General features: G+C 43.7%; 1 long non-coding RNA gene across 6 annotated transcripts in view; it reads right to left on the minus strand.

Annotated features, from left to right (window-relative positions):
* LOC135233069 (uncharacterized) overlaps positions 1–15,412 on the minus strand; it is a 39,214-nt gene that overhangs the window by 20,653 nt on the left and 3,149 nt on the right. Inside the window, exons 2-4 of one of the 6 annotated variants that reach the window (XR_010323751.1) lie at positions 14,234–14,913; positions 13,440–13,520; positions 9,997–12,038 (exon numbers count right to left, since the gene is read on the minus strand). This is a non-coding gene — a long non-coding RNA (uncharacterized LOC135233069). Of the gene's footprint in view, positions 1–9,996; positions 14,914–15,412 lie in introns of those variants that run through there. The other 5 variants (XR_010323749.1, XR_010323748.1, XR_010323746.1 and 2 more) reach the window with 5 other exon arrangements.

The raw sequence follows: 15,412 nt of genomic DNA on the forward strand, positions 1-15,412 counted from the left end.
ACAAAAATGTGCCACTTTAAGTGTACAATCCAGTGACATTAATTACATTCACCATGTTTTGAAATCATTACCACCATCCATTTCCAAAAGTTTTCCATCATCCCAAATGGAATTTCAGTGCCCCTCAAGCATAACTCCCCACTTCCCTCTCCCCCAGGCCCTGGTAATCACTAATAAACTTTGATCTCTGTGCACTTGCCTGTTCTCGATACTTCAGATAAGTGGAATCATAGAATACATTCCTTTGTGTCAGACTTACTTCGCTCAGCATGATATTCTCAAGGTCCATCCGTGTTGTAGTATGTATCAGAAACCTTTTCAACATTTTAGTCACTATCCTTTCACCAAATGGTGTCACACAGTGGCATGACGTTCATTCATTCTTTTAAGAAATTTTTGCTAAGCACCAGGTGCTGGGTGAACAAGATGCACAAGGTCTCACTTCCATGAAGCTTAGAGTCCTGTGGGAGCTGGAGTCCCATATACAGGTCATGACAAGATGCAGTGTGAGAGAATTAAGACAGTGAGAATACAGGGAATAAAGAGACTCCTGCCTAGTCTGGGGGATCAGAGGTGCTCTCTGGAGGCCGTGAAGTCTCAGCTGAGACCTGAAGTATGCCCAGGATTTGGTCAGGGAAGACATGGTCTGCAAGTGGGTGGGGACCAAGGCTGCACCCAGGCCATCACCAGGCTGCAGACACAGCAATGCAAAGGCCGTGAGCTGAGAGGGTCTGTGCTAGGGGAGAGCTGGAACATGCAGGCAGGTGAGCAGGACGCACACCAGGCAGGGCCCACGGCCCGACAAAGAGTTTGAGCGTCATGCCCTGGATGTCATCAACACAAGGCCTGGCGTGTGTTGGCAAGTGCGAGATGTGTCACTACGGCATTTCGCCCTCTCTCAGATGCCATGCTTTTATTTTATTTTTTATTATTGTACTTTAGATGAAGGTTTACAGAATAAACTAGCTTCTCATTAAAAAATTTGTACACACATTATTTTGTGACATTGGTTACCAATCCCACGACACGTTAACACTCTCCCTTCTAGACCTTGGGTTCCCTATTACCAGTTTCCTATCCCGTCCTGCCTTCTAATCCTTGCCCCTGGGCTGGCGTGCCCCTTTAGTCTCATTTTGTTTTATGGGCCTGTCTAATCTTTGGCTGAGGGGTGAACCACAGGAGTGACTTCATTATTGAGCTAAAAAGGTTGTCCAGGGGCCATACTCTCGTGGTTTCTCCAGTCTCTGTCAGGCCAGTTAGTCTGATCTTTTATCGTGAATTAGAATTTTGTTCTACATTTTTCTCCAGCTCTGTCTGGAGCCCTCTATTGTGCTCCCTGTCAGAGCAGTCAGTGGTGGTAGCTGGGCACCATGTAGTTGTGCTGGACTCAGTCTGCTGAAGGCTGTGGTAGTTGTGGTCCATTAGTACTTTGGACTAATCTCTCCCTTTTGTCTTTGGTTTTCTTAATTATCCCTTGCTCCAGACGGGGTTAAATCAGTGGAGTATCTTAGATGGCCACTCACAAGCTTTTAAGACCATAGATGCTACTCATCAAAGTAGAATGTAGAACATTTTGTTTATTAACTATGTTATGCCAATTGAGCTAGATGTTCCCCGAGACCATAGTCCCCACAACCCTGAGCCCAGTAATTCAGTCCTTCAGGGAGCTTGGGTGTGTCCACGGAGCTTCCACTGCCTCGCCCTGGTCAAGTTATGCTGGCTTCCCCAGTATTGAGTACTGTTTTCCCCTTCACCAGAGTTACCACTTATCTATTGTCTATTTAGTGTTCTTCCATTCCCACCCGTCCCCTTCCTCGTAACCATCAAAAATTGTTTATTTGTGTGTAAACCTTTTCATGACTTTTTATAGTAGTAGTCTCATACACTATTTGTCCTTTTGTAATTGACTTATTTCACTCAGCGTAATGCCCTCCAGATTCACCCATGTTGTGAGATCCTTCGCAGATTCATCATTGTTCTTTATCGTTACATAGTACTCCGTTGTGCGTAGGTACCACAGTTTGTTTATCCATTCATCTGTTGATGGGCATCTAGGTTGTTCCATCTTTTTGCTATCGTGAACAATGCTGCAGTGAACGTGGGTGTGCATATGTCTATTCATTTAATGGCCCTTATTTCTCTGGGACACATTCCTAGGAATGGGATTGCTGGATCATATGGTTTTATGGTATTTTCATCTCTAGGTTTCTAAGGAAGAGTCATATCATTTTCCAAAATAGTTGTGCCATTTTGCATTCCCACCAGTAGTGCATAAGAGTTCCAACCTCCCTGCAGCCTCTCCAACATTTCTTATTTTCCATTTTTTTGATTTGTGCCAGTAATGCCGGGGCGACATGGTATTTCACTGTCCAGTAATGCCGGGGTGACATGGTATCTCACTGTCCAGTAATGCCGGGGTGAGACGGTATCTCACTGTGGTTTTGGTTTGCGTTTCTCTAACGGCCAGTGATCTCGAGCATTTCTCCAAGGTCTGTTAGTTGCTTGAATGTCTTCTTCGGTGGGTTATTTGTCTCTTTGTTGTAGGTTTGTCCTGTAGGTTTTAGAGATTAGACCTTTGTTGGATTTGTCGTAGTGAAATTTTTTTCCCAATCTGTAGGTTCTCTTTTTACTCTTCTGGTGAAGTCTTTTGATGAGCATAAGTGTTTAATTTTTAGAAGATCTCAGTTATCTAGCTTATCTTCTGGAGATTGTGTGTTGTTAGTTATGTTTTGTATGGTATTAATGCCATGTATTAGGGCCTCGAGGGTTGATCCTATTTTTTCATCTATGATCTTTATAGTTTTTGGTTTTATATTTAGGTCTTTGATCTATTTTGAATTAGTTTTTGTGTATGAAGTGAGGTATGGGCCTTCTTTCATTTTTTTGCAGATGGACATCCAGCTTTGCCAGCCCCATTTGTTAAAAAGACTGTCTTTTCCCCATTTGATGAACTTTGGTCCCTTGTCTAAGATCAGGTGACTGTAGGTGGATGGATTTACATCTGGGTTCTCAATTCTGTTCCATTGGTCAATGCATCTGTCATTGTACCAGTAGCAGGCTATTTTGACTACTGTAGCTGTATAGTAGGTTCTGAAGTCAGGTAGTACAAGTCCTCCTACTTTATTCTTCTTCAATAGTGCTTTACTTATCCGGGGCCTCTTCGCTTTCTGTATAATGTTAATGATTAGTTTTTCCATCTCTTTAAAGAATGCTCTTGGTATTTAGATCGGGTTTGCATTGTATTTGTAGATTGCTTTGGGTAGAACTGGTATTTTCACAATGTTGGGTCTTCCTATCCATGAGCATGGTATGTTTTTCCATCTATGTAGATCACTATTGGTTTCTTGCAGTAGTGTTTTGTAGTTTTCTTTGTATAGGACATCCCTGGTTAGATTTACTCCTAAGTATTTTATTTTTTAGGGGCTATTGTAAATGATACTGTTCCTGATTTCCTTTTCATTATTTTCTTTTTTGGTGTGTAGGAATCCAACTGATTTTTGTATGTTTATCTTATATCCTGCTCCTCTGCTGAATCTTTCTATTAGTTCCAGTAGTTTTCTCATGGAGTCTTAGATTTCCTATGTATAGCATCACATCATCTGCAAATAGGGACAGTTTTACCTCTTCCTTACCAATTTGGATACATTTATTTTATTTCAACATTAAATAGGAGTGGTAATAAAGGGCATCCTTGTCTTGTTCTTGTTCTCAAGGGGAATATTTTCAGCCTCTCTCCATTAAGAATGATGTCGGTTGTTGGTTTTGAATAAAAAAAAATTTTTTTTTGAATAGATGCACTTTATTATATTGAGGAATTTCTCTTCTATACTTATTTTATTGAGAGTTTTTTTTTTTTTTAATCAGGAATGGGTGTTGGCTTTGTCAAATTTCTTTTCTTTGTCAATTGAGTTGATCAGGTGATTATTATTTATGTGGTGGATTATGTTGATTGATTTTCTAATGTTGAACCATCCTTGCATACCTGGTGTGAATCCCACTTGGTCATGGTGTATTATTTTTTTAATATGATGCTGAATTCTACTGACTAGAATTCATTTTACTTGGATCCACAATCAACAGCCGTGGAAGCAGCAGTCGAGAAATCAAAAGACGCAATGGATTGGGCAAAACTGCTGAAAGGACCTCTTCGAAGTGCTGAAGAGCAAAGATGTCACCCTGAAGACTAAGGTGCGCCTGAGCCAAGCCATGGTATTTTCAATCCCATCATATGCATGTGAAAGCTGGACAATGAATAAGGAAGATCGAAGAAGAGTTGATGCCTTTGAATTGTGGTGTTGGTGAAGAATATCAAATATATCATGGACTGCCAAAAGAATGAACAAATCTGTCTTGGAAGAAGTGCGGCCAGAATACTCCTTAGAGGCAAGGATGGCGAGACTGTGTCTTACATACTTTGGACATGTTGTCAGGAGGGATCAGTCCCTGGAGAAGGACATCATGCTTGGCAGAGTACAGGGTCAGCAGAAAAGAGGAAGACCCTCAACGACACAGTGGTTGCAACAATGGGCTCAAGCATAACAACGATTGTAAGGATGGCGCAGGACCGCACAGTGTTTCGTTCTATTGTGCATAGGGTCACTATGAGTCGGAACCGATTCAATGGCACCTAACAACAACAACAGAATTTTGTTTAGAATTTTTTGCATCTATATTCATGAGAGATATTGGTTTGTAATTTTCTTTTTTGTGGTGTCTTTGCCTGGTTTTGGTATCAGGGTTATGCTGGCTTCATAGAACAAATTCAGAAGCATCCCTTCCTTTTCTATGTTCTGAAATATTTTGAGTAGTACTGGCGTAAGCCCTTCTCTGAATGTTTGGCAGAATTTTCTAGTGAAGCCATCTGGGCTAGGGGTTTTTTGTTGTTGTTAGAAGTTTTTTTTTTTTTTTTTTTTACCTTTTCAATCTCCTTTCTTGCTATGGGTCTCTTCAGATTTTCAGCATCAGTTTGTGTTAGTTTGGGTAAGTAGTGTGTTCTAGAAACTTGTCCATTTCCTTTCCTCTAGGTTTTCAAATTTGTTGGAGTATAGTTTTTCAGAGTGCTCTTTATGATCTTGTTTATTTCAGTTGGGTCTGTTGTAATGTCCCCCGTTTCATTTCTTATTTGGTTATCTGGGTCCTCTCCTGTTTTTCTTTTGTCAATTTGGCCAGTGGTTTGTCGATTTGGTTGATCCTTTCAAAGAACCAACTTTTGGTTTTGTTGATTCTTTCTATTGTTTTTCTATTCTCTATTTTATTTATTTCTGCTCTGATCTTTACTATTTCCTTTCTTCTTTTGGCTGTGGGTTTCTTTTGTTGTTCTTTTTCTATTTGTTCGAGTTGTATAGCTAATATTTTTATTTTGTCCCTTTCTTTTTTTCTTTTTTTTGATGTGTGCATCTATTACTGTTAATTGACCTCTGAGCACTGCCTTTGTTGTATCCCAAAGGTTTCGGTATGATGTGTTTTCAACCTTGTTTGATTCTAGATTTTTTTGATTCCATCTTTGGTTTCTTCTGTTACTCATTGGTTTTTAAGCAGGGTGTTTTTCAGTGTCTATATAATTGATTTTTTTTTTTTCCCTTGCTTCTCCTGTTGTTAATTTCTACTTTGATGGCGTTGTGATCAGAGAAGATAGTTTGTGTTATCTCAATGTTTTGGGTTTTTTTGAGGGTTGCTTTGTGGCCTAAGATGTAGTCTATTCTGGAGAACGTTTCATGTGTGTTGGAAAAGAATGTGTACTTTTCAGCTGTTGGGGGGAGTGTTCTATATATGTCTTTGAGGTCATCTTGGCTGATTGTGGCCTTTAGATCTTCTGTATCTTTGTTGCATTTCTTTCTAGAAGTTCTGACCTTTACCAAGAGTAGCGTGTTGAAGACTCCTACTATTATTGTGGAACTGCCAATTTCTCTTTTCAGTGCTGTTTGTTTTATATATTTTGGAGCCCTGTCATTGGGTGCATAGATATTTATTATGGTTATGTCTTCATGATGGATCATCCCTTTAACCATTGTATAATGCACTTCTTTGCCTTTTATGGTGGATTTTGTTTTAAAGCCTATTTTATCTGAGATTAGTATTCTTACTCCTGCTCTTTTTTGGTAGCTGTTCACTTGATATATTTTTTTCCACCCTTTGATTTTTAATAAATTTATGTCTTTATTCTAAGGTGTGTCTCTTGTAGACAGCATATTGATGGATCCTGTTTTGCTATCCATTCTGTCACTCTGTCTCTTTATGTGTGCATTTAGGCCATTTGGAAACTCTGGTGGTGTAGTGGTTAAGAGCTACAGCTGCTAACCAAAAGGTCGGCAGTTCAAATCCACCAGGCGCTCCTTGGAAACCCTATGGGGGCAGTTCTGCTCTGTCCTATAGGGTCGCTATGAGTCAGAATCGACTCAACAGCAATGGGTTTGGTGGTGCTTTGGTTAGGCCATTTACACTGAGTGTAATTATTGACAGATGTCTTGGATTGAATTGTGTCCCCCAAAAATATGTGTCAACTTGGTTAGACCATGATTCCCAGTATTGTGTGGTTGTCTTCCATCTTGTCATTGTAATTTTCCTATGTGTTTTAAATTCTGATCTCTGTCTGTGGTTGATGAGGGAAGATTAGATTTTTTTAAAGTGAATTGCGGTGGGATTGTAACACTCTTACTAAGGTCACATCCCTGACTGAATGTAAAAGGAGTTTTCCTGGAGTATGGTCTGCACCACTTTTATCTTGCAAGAGATGAAAGGAAAGGGAAGCAAGCAGAGAGTTGGGGACCACATAGCACCAAGAAAGCAGTGCTGGTGACAGAGCGTGTCCTTTGGACCTTGAGTCCCTGTGCCTGAGAAGCTCTTTGACCAGGGGAAGATTGATGACAAGGACCTTCCTCCAGTGCTGATACAGACAGAAAGCCTTTCCCTGGAGCTGACATCCTGAATTTGGACTAGTAACCAACTAAACTGTGAGAGAATAAATTTCTTTTTGTGAAAGTCATCCACTTGTGGTGTTTCTGTTACAACAGCCCTAGATGACTAAGACAAAAGGTGTGAGTTTATTGCTATAATTTTGTAGTGCTTTTTTTTTTTTTTTTTTTTTTGTGGTGTTGACATATTCTTTGTTCCTCCTGATCTCCTGTGTTGAATTCCTTTTGTTTGTGGATTTTTTTTATTATTATTATTTCTTTTGTTTTTGTAGATTTTGTGTTTAATGAGACTTTATGTTTTTCTTCTTTATTTTGATGGGTAGGCTTATTAACTTTCTTTGTGGTTACCTTGAAATTTACCCTTATCTTCCTAAGTTTGAACCAGTCTTCTATTACTTGGTATTTCCTTGCCTTCCCCTTCATTTGAAATTTCTATACCTACACCACTTATTTTCTCTTTTATTGTTCTGACATTGTTGTCATTTACAGATTGATCTCTCTGGTTCCCTCTTGTAAATCTTTTGGTTTTGTTTTACCCTTGAGAGTTCATTACCTAGGTTGGTATCTGGCTGATGCTGTCTTGTGTCCTAGATTCAGGCTACTCTCTGATGTTGTTGGTTCTGTAACCTAAGGACTCTTTTTAATAATTCTTGTAAGTTTGGTTTTTACATATTCCCTTAATTTCTGTTTATCTGGAAATGTCCTAATTTCACCATCATATTTAAGAGAAAGTTTTGCAGGATATATTATTCTTGGTTGGCAATTTTTTTCTTTCAAGTTTTATATCCCACTGCCTTCTTGCCTGTATGGTTTCTGCCGAGCAATCAGAGTTTAGTCTTATTGTTTCTCCTCTGTATGTTACTTTTCACTTTTCTCAAGCTCCTCTCAGGATTCTTTCTTTGTCTTTGGTTTTAGCAAGTGTGATTATGATATGCCTGGGTGATTTTGTCTTGGGGTCTGTCATATTTTGGGTTCATTGAACTTCTTGGATGGTCAGCTTTTCGTCTTTCATGGTATTAGGGAAGTTTTCTGTCAGCAGTTCTTCAGTGTTACTCTCTGTGTTTTTCATTTTCTCGCCCTGTTCTGGAACTCTGATCACTCACAAATTTTTGCTTTTGATTGTATCCCACGTCATTCTCAGGGTTGCTTCATTGTTACTTCATTCTTTTCTCTGAATTTCCTTCAAACAAAGTGATATTCAAGCATTTGTCTGCAATTTCTCAGATCCTGTCTTCCATTGTTTCAAACCTGCTACCCAGCCCTTCTATGAAACTGTCCACTTCCGAAATCTTGTTGTTTATCTTTTGGATTCCTAATTGCTGTTTTTGTATGATTTCTAGTTGTGAATTTATTTTGACATTTTGTTCCTGTATTATTTTCCTGAATTCTTCCACCATTTAGTCTACCTTTTCCATGATTCTGTCTGCCTTCTCCATGATTTTTTCTATTTTTTCCTCATTTTTGCCTGCTTTTATCCTTCAACTCAGGGATAGTTCTGAATATTAGAGATTTGAATTCCCTATCAGGTAGTTCCAGTGCCTTGTCTTCTGCTGGAAGGTCATCTGGTGTTTTATTTTGGATGCTTACTGGAACCATCCTGTCCTGGTTTTTTTGATATGTTTTGATACTGTCTGAGGTCTTCGGGACATTCAGTAGTTATTTTCTTCATTTATTGATTGTAGCTTTGTTTCATCCTGCTTTTTTGTTTTAATTGCTTATGTCTGAGCAGGTGGGCTGTGCATTCTTTGTTGTTTGCTCCTTTGTGGACATAATACTTCTTACCACCTTGTCCAATGGGCAGAGCCAGTCACTCAGCTATGGTGCAGCAGGGCAGGTCCCGTGGAAGGGGAGGGGATGGGATGGGTTTTTATGGCATGTACTGGGGCCTACAGGGCAGGGCTGGGCTTTAGTGCAAGGCAGGTTCCAGTAGACCATCCTTAGCTGCTCGGGGGTATGATGTTCAGTGCACGGTGCAGATAGGCAGGAGGGTGGGGGGAAGTTGTGATGTGTGGAGCTGAGTGGGTATGGGAATGAAGAGAAAGAGGGGAGAGACACAGGAGCCAAAATAAGAAAAAAAAGTCCTGAGGGAGTCTACTGCTGGAGTGGCGCAGACCCAGGGAAACTGTGTGCTGGTGGCTTTCTAGCCAGGCGGTGAGACACAGCTCGTCCAGAAGGGACAGATACAGCATGTGCAGCTAGATGGGCAGGAGAAAGGAAAGAAAGAAGGAAGAGAGAGATAAGAAACTAGATTAAAAAGAAAAAAGAGAGAGAAAGGCACATGTGGCCAGGTGGTCAGGAGAAAGGAATGCAAGGAATGTAGAGAGAGACAAGAAACAGAATAAAAAGAAGAAAAAAAAATGCCCTATGGGAGCCTACAGGAAGCAAGTCCCTGGCCAAGCGGCACTGTGCAGCCCATCCAGAAGGAGCAGAGATGGCACAAGGCACCAGATGTTCAGGATAAAGATAAGGAAGGCAGGTAGACAGAGACGAGAAACTGAGAAAAAAAAAGAAGAATGTAAAGGAAGAAAAAAAAAAATACCCTGAGGAAGCCCACCAGACGCAGGTTGCCAGCTGAGTGGCACTGTATAGCCCATCAAGGAGGAGCAGAGATGGCATGTGGCACCAGGTGTTCAGGAGAAGGGTAAGGAAGGAAGGTAGACGAAGACAAGAAATTGAGAAAAGAAAAGAAGAGAGAAAAAAAAGAAAATATGCCCCGAGGGTGCCCACTGGTGTGATAGTGTGGACAAGGGAAGTGCCTCCCAAATGTCACAGCACTGCACAGCCCATCTAGAAGGAACAGAGATGGTACACAGTGCCAGGCATTCAGGGGAAAAGAAGGGAAATATGGTAGAGAGAGAGAAGAAATTGAGAAAAGAAAAGGAAAGAAATCCTCAAGGGAGCCCACTGGCTTGGTGGCGCAGGCTAGAGAAGTTATTCCCAAGCCACTAGGCCCTACACAGGCCATCTAGAAGGGATGGAGATTGCACACAACACCAGGTATTCAGGAGATAGGAAAAGAAGGAAAGTAGAGAGACAAGAAACCGAGAAATGAAGAAAAAGGAAAAAAAAAAAAAATGCCCTCAGGGATCCCACCGATGTGGTAGCTTGGACCAGGGAAGTGTCTCCCAAGCCGCTAGGCCCTGTACAGTCCATCTAGAATGGGCGGAAATGGCACACAGCACCAGCTATTCAGGAGGCAGGAAAAGAATGAAAGTAAAGAGAGAAGAGAAACCAAGAAATGAAGAAAAACAAAAAAGAAAAAACATATATATATACGGCACTGGGTTTTTTTTTGTTTTTATATACAAAAGAAATGCCCCCAGGGATCCCACCTACATGGCAGCATGTACCAGGGAAGCAGTTCTCCAGACAAGCAGTGTTTCACAGCCTGTCAAGAAGAAGCAGAGATGGCACAGGGAGCCAGGTGTTTGAGAGAAAGGAAGGGAAGGAATTGAGAGAGAGAGAGAAGAAACCAAAAGAAGCTGAAAAAAGCAGCAACTGCAACAAGAAAATGTCACGGAAGGAGCTGGCTTGTATGGGTGGGGCAAATCCAAATGGCATGGAGCCAGCACCTCCCTGGCTGAGTGACCTCAGCCGCTGGGAAGCGGAGGAGGCCAAGCAGGGGGAAGAAGCATGGGGGGTGGGAAAGCTCGTATAGCTGGCTTCCAGCTGCTCTGTCTCCTGCTGGGAGCTCTGTGAAACTGCCTTCCCGTACGTACTCCTTGTCCGTCTATCTCGGTGGCTGAGTAGTCCAAGATGGTGAATCTATGCTGCATTAGCTGACAGGGGACCTTCACTCTGTATCTCTCCTTGCTGTCTGTTGTTTGTCGGTTTCTTAATCCATTCGGTGCTTGGTTGAGTTCTTAATCTCTTTATTTGATGTTTAGGGCTCCAGGATTGACATTTGCCTCTGTCTTACTTAGTTTTTAGGTCTTTGCTGTGGAGAGACAGCCTAGTGCTTCTGTCTAGAGCGCCATGTTGGCTCCGCCTCTCTCTCAGATGTCATGATTTTAGCTGAAGCCCATTTCAGAAGTGACAACCTGTATACATCAGAAGCTGGAAGTGCCAGCCACTGACTGAAGGAAAAATATGTCAGTTCAAAGCAACCCAAGGACGAGAATGAAGAAAACCAAAGACACAGGGAAAGATTAGTCCAAATGACTCTAATGGACCACAGCTACCACAGCCTCCACCAGACTGAGTCCAGCACAACTAGATGGTGCCTGGCTACCACCACCAACTGCTCTGAGAGGGATCACAATAGAGGGTCCTGGACAGAGCTGGAGAAAAATGCAAAACAAAATTCTAATTCACACCACACACAAGAAAAGACCAGACTTGCTGGTCCAACAGAGACTAGAGAAACCCTGAGAGTATGGCCCCCAGACACCCTTTTAGCTAAGTAATGAAGTCATTCCTGAGGTTCACCCTTCAGCCAAAGATTAGACAGGCCCATAAAACAAGACTAAATGGGCACACCAGCCCAGGGGCAAGGCCAAAAAGTGGAGGAGACAGGAAAGCTGGTAACTAGAAACCCAAGGTCGAGAAGGGGAGAGTGCTGACAAGTCATAGGGTTGTCAACAATTGTCACAAAATATATGTATTAATTGTTTAATGAGAATCTTGTTTGTTCTGTAAACTTTCCTCCAAAGTACAAATAAATAAATAAATAAATAAAGCAACCCAAGGACAAGGAGGTGTGAGGCAGTCCTACATGTGGGTTTTGGGGAGTGGGGTCTGAGGAGAGGAGTTCCCATTAGTTCTCTGAGGACAATAGCTGGTGGGGAGGGGGACAATAGTCTGTCCCTTTGTTCCTTTCCCTCAACATTTTTGCCCAGGCCAAACCAGATAAAAATAAACTTCGAGACTTACCTTAGTGCCTAGTTATGAGTCAGAACCTACTTGATGGCACCTAATAACAACAACAACAGGTGGTGAAATGGTTAAGTGCTGGACTGCTAATTGAAAGGTTGGCAGTTCAAACCCACCCAGAGGTACCTTGAAATAAAGGCATAACAATCTGCTTCTGAAAGGTCACAGTCTTGAAAACCCTGTAAAGGGCAGCTCCACTCTGCACACACGGGGTCCCCAGGAGTTGGGATCTGCTTGATGGCAACTAACAATAACCTTAAAGTAAAAAAAAAAGAAAAAAAGTCTAGTGGTGAAAGGGAGAGCTCCCATTCTTTCTGAGGGGAGTGTTTGGGCTTATGAGGCTCTCTTCTTCCTACAGGACTACTGAGAGCAGCTCCCAAACCGTGCTCTGTGCTGTCTCCCACCCTAGTGAGTGAAGCAGGCCCGCCCTCCTCCTCTCGGGGTGGCCAGAGCAATGCTCAGTGTTCACACAGCATTCCTGTCTGCATCTTAATCGTGTTTGGTAGTTGCTGTTGCTAGCTCCTGGCACAGGCATGGTGATCCTGTGTGCCTCAGACCAGTGCTGCCTGGTCCTATGCCATCCCCATGAGCCGTTGTGGATCAGACCATCGTGATCCATAGGGTTTTCTTGGGTGATTTTCAGAAGGAGATCACCAGGTTTTTCTTCCTAGTCTGTCCTAGTCTGGAAGCTTACTGAAACCTGTTCAGCATCATAGTGACATGCAAGCCTCCACCGGCAAACAGAAGGTGGCTGTACATGAGGTGTATTGTTCGGGAACCAAACTCAGGTCTCCCACATGGAGGGCGGGACTTCTCCCACTGAGCCATTGACGCCCACATCCACATTTCATGTTTCTGAAATCCGGATGCGCTTACAATCGCCGTGCACGTTGAAGGTGGTCGGGTTCCCCACCCCGCAAAAAGCTGATACTAAATTGACAGTGCATCTTACAATCAATGGTGCCTCAGACTCTAGAATATTCAATAATTCAAAGGCCCAAGAGTCCATGCTGCTTTGACTGTGACATTAAAAAAAAAGAGAGGATTTGCGCTGCTGTCTCCAACAGCTCTTCTCTTTTTGCAGATGTGCAGAAATAACCACTAATAAACAAATTCCAAGCTCTATTGGGTAATTCCTCTCGAAAAGAAACAAAACAAACTGAGGAGTATCTGGATGATCATAGGAATTAGTGGGACAAATATTTGAGGGAGTACATTTGTAGCCATACTTAATAGTCTGAGTTCAGCAGGGAAAAATGGCCACAGCCAGGGGCCGTGGCGGAGGGGCAGGCTGCAGTGTGCCCCTTGCTGGCTGTGGGCTGAGAGTGCCTGGTGGCTGTCGACACAGCTTCTGAGTCTTCTTCACAGCAGCCCTGTGACCATCGTTCAGATGTGGAAACTGAGTCTCGGGAAGGGAAGGTGGCTTCCCAAGGCCACACAGCACAGAGGTGTGTGGTCAGGACTTGAACGCAGGTCGTTTAACCCCATGGCCCCATAGAGGTCCCAAGAACACTGCCCGGGATGCTTAATCCCCAGATGTGATCCCTTCCTTTAAAGTTCTTCCTTGCAGGAAGAGGCGTGGGATGTCACCTCCCTGCTGACCACACCCCTGTGTTAAAGAGAAGTCAACAGTCAGGAGTACGCTCCTGAACCTACCTTGTTTCCAGCTCTGCTCTCCAGGATGTGCTGGGAAGTGATCCTTTAATATCCCCTGTGACAGCCATCAACTTCTGGCAACTTTCAGATATTAAAATGGCTCAGTCCGCAGAAAAACTAGATGGTGCCCAGCTACAACTGATGACTGCCCTGACAGGGAACACAACAGAGGACCCCCGAGGGAGCAGGAGAGCAGTGGGATAGTGGGATGCAGACCCCAAATTCACATAAAAAGACCAGACTTAATGGTCTGACTGAGACTGGAAGGACCCAGGTGGTCATGGTGCCCAGACCTTCTGTTAGCCCAAGACAGGAACCATTCCCAAAGCCAACTCTTCAGACAGGGATTGGACTGGAGAATGGGATAGAAAATGATACTGGTGAAGAATGAACTTCTTAAATCATGTAGACACATGAGACTATGTGGGCATCTCCTGTCTGGATGGGAGACGAGAGGGTAGAGGGGATCAGAAGCTGCAGAATGGACACGGAAATAGAGAGTGGAGGGAAGCAGTGTGCTGTCTCATTGGGGGAAACTCAGTTAGGAGTACATAGCAAGGTGTATATAAATTTTTGTATGAGAGGCTGGCTTGATTTGTAAACTTTCACTTAAAGTGCAATAAAAATTAAAAAAAAAAAAAATGGCTTGGTCCAACCTCCAATCCAGCTGGCCTCGGCCTAGCCCAGCACTCTCCCTCGCCTCATGGTGAGGGGCTTCATCCCGTTCACCCGTCTCTCTTCTGGGTCCCTGCTCCAGCCCTGAAGGCTGGGGGAGGGCCAGCAAGTGTCCTTACCACGCTCCTTCGGTTTGACTGGTCTTTGTGTCATGCAGTCTTCCGGTGGGGTGGGGTAGGTTGGGGGCGGCTGCCACCTCCTCCCAGGCCCAGCAGGCCGTGCCCCTGTCCTCAGACAGGAACATTCAGAACCCAGGCCAGATGTCCCCCAAACTCCCACCATCCCACGTGGGCTCACACAGTCCTTCACTCAGTCCACAGCCAGCCAGACACAGCAGGACCAGGCTCTCCCTCTGGGCACCCCAGGTTGGAAGAGGCACCCCCAGAGCCCACCTCCTTCTCCTGGCCAGGGTTGAGGAGAGCCTGATAATGTCAACCTTTGCACCTCCCCCCACCCTTGTCCTCTCCTCCTCCAGGCTGGGGAGGGATGGTGTGAGGGCTGGTTCTGGTCGACGAAGGAAGCTCTCATTAGAATGCGAAAACTCAGGCCTTTCATTTGCAGGTGTGGGCCTCGGTGCCCACGGTTTGGGTTAGGAAGCCAGGGAGCAGAGCTCACCTCTCCTCAGACAACAGCTTAAACACCCTGATTCCCCCCATTTCAGTAGCAGCATTCTCACCTTCCGTGCAGGAGACCCGGTTGGATTCCTGGCCAATGCACCTCGGGCACAGCCACCACCCATCGGTCAGTGGAGGCTTGCGTGTTGCTATGATGGTCAACAGGTTTCAGTGGAGCGTCCAGACTAAGATGCAAGAGAAAGAAAGGTCTGTCGATCTACTTCTAAAAATCAACCAGTGAAAACCCTGTGGACCACAACAGTCCAATCCTCAGCTAATCACGGCAGCGTTTCGTTCCATTGCACGTGGAGTCTCCATGAGTCAGGAGTCGACTCAATGGCAGCTAACAGCAATACCTCCCTGAAGCAATGCCAAAAAAAAAAACACCCCAAACCCATTGCCATCCAGTCGATTCTGCCTAGTAGTGACACTATAGGACCAAGTGGAACTGCCCTATAGGGTTTCCAAGCAGTGGCTAATGAATTTCAACTGCTGACCTTTTGGTTAGCCTTAGCCGCTGAGCTCTTAACCACTGTGCCACCAGGACTCTTGAAGCAATACATGTACACGACGTTTCTTTCAGCGCTGGATGCGTGCGTTTTCACGGTCTTCCATCACTTAGTGTAAGGCCGATGTGCAAACTGAAAGGTGGGTCCTCACCCTTCCCAGCTCATCATGTGTGCA

Source organism: Loxodonta africana, chromosome 13, assembly GCF_030014295.1.
Source record: "Loxodonta africana isolate mLoxAfr1 chromosome 13, mLoxAfr1.hap2, whole genome shotgun sequence".
Lineage (NCBI taxonomy): Eukaryota > Metazoa > Chordata > Mammalia > Proboscidea > Elephantidae > Loxodonta > Loxodonta africana.